The sequence below is a fragment of the Solanum pennellii genome, chromosome 6 (assembly GCF_001406875.1).
Source record: "Solanum pennellii chromosome 6, SPENNV200".
Classification (NCBI taxonomy): Eukaryota; Viridiplantae; Streptophyta; class Magnoliopsida; order Solanales; family Solanaceae; genus Solanum; species Solanum pennellii.
Window position 1 is genome coordinate 42889453 of NC_028642.1, and position 1309 is coordinate 42890761.

Below are 1309 nucleotides of genomic sequence, written 5' to 3' on the forward strand. Positions count from 1 at the left end.
CGGGAATCTCCAACCATACCCTCTATTTTACTCTCCAGATATATAGTTCTCTATTTTTTCAGACAATCAACTCTAATCCAATTCACTATCTTACTCTCTAAAAAAGAATCTTTTTCTCTCTGCTCAATATTATATTATTATTTCTATTTTCTTTTTATTTTCTTTTCCATAATATAAATTATTTTTTTAATTTTTTTTATAAATGATCATCCTATATAATTTCATGTAATATAAATTTTAATTTTATGAAATTTTTATTCATATATTAAATTATACATTATTCTAAATTTCTAAAGAACAACTACAATAATTGAAAAAAGAAATCAGCAAGAACAACCGTAATCACAATCACAATTTCTTTAAATCACACACTAATTTCTTTTTCAAATATCGTTAAATCTAGAAACGATTTACTGGATTACTAAATTATTGTTGTGACTTTTAAAATTATTATGTTATGCATTGTATCTATTGTTATCTTGTATTTAAATTATTATGTTATGTATTATATTTTCAAATTAAATTTTTTTATATTATCATTTAAATTTTGTGTATTCTTCATAGTGGAAATTAATAACATCAAATTGTATCACAAGTGACGAAAATTAAAAAAAATATTTAAATATTATTAATTCGAGATGAAGTAGTATATATAAAATAAAATATTTTTAAAAATGTTATGTTAAATTTTTTTTAAAAAATTATATATTAGAGATTTAATTAATATCCTTATATAAAAAATAATATGTTAATTACAAAAAAAGTAAAAAAATAATAATATAATATTCAAAAAGTGAAATAGAGAGTATGAATAGTAGTTCTCCAAATTTGGAGAACTACTATTCAACTCTCTATAATGGGAGAGTAAAGGGTAAAATAGAGCGTAGTTGGAGAGGACATTGTCTATTTTACTCTCCAAATATAGAGAATGGGGAGTAAAACAGAGTTGGGTTGGAGATGGTCTTAGGGAATCTCCAACCTACACTATATTTTACTCTCTAAATATAGAATTTTCTATCTTTTCAGACAACCAACTCCAATCCGATTCTCTATTTTACTCTCTAAAAAAGAATTTTTTTTTCTCTCTCCTCAATATTATATTATTATTTCTATTTCATTCTTATTTTCTTATTTCATGATGTAAATCATTTATTTATTGTAACGACCTGTTTAGTCGTTTTGAGCATTAGAGTTATTCTGGGAAAAACTGTCAGGATCGACGGATCCCACGACGGACCGTCATGGGCACGACGGACCGTCGAGGGGGTCTCGTTCCAAAACACTTAGAATTCTGAAATTTGGGTACTGA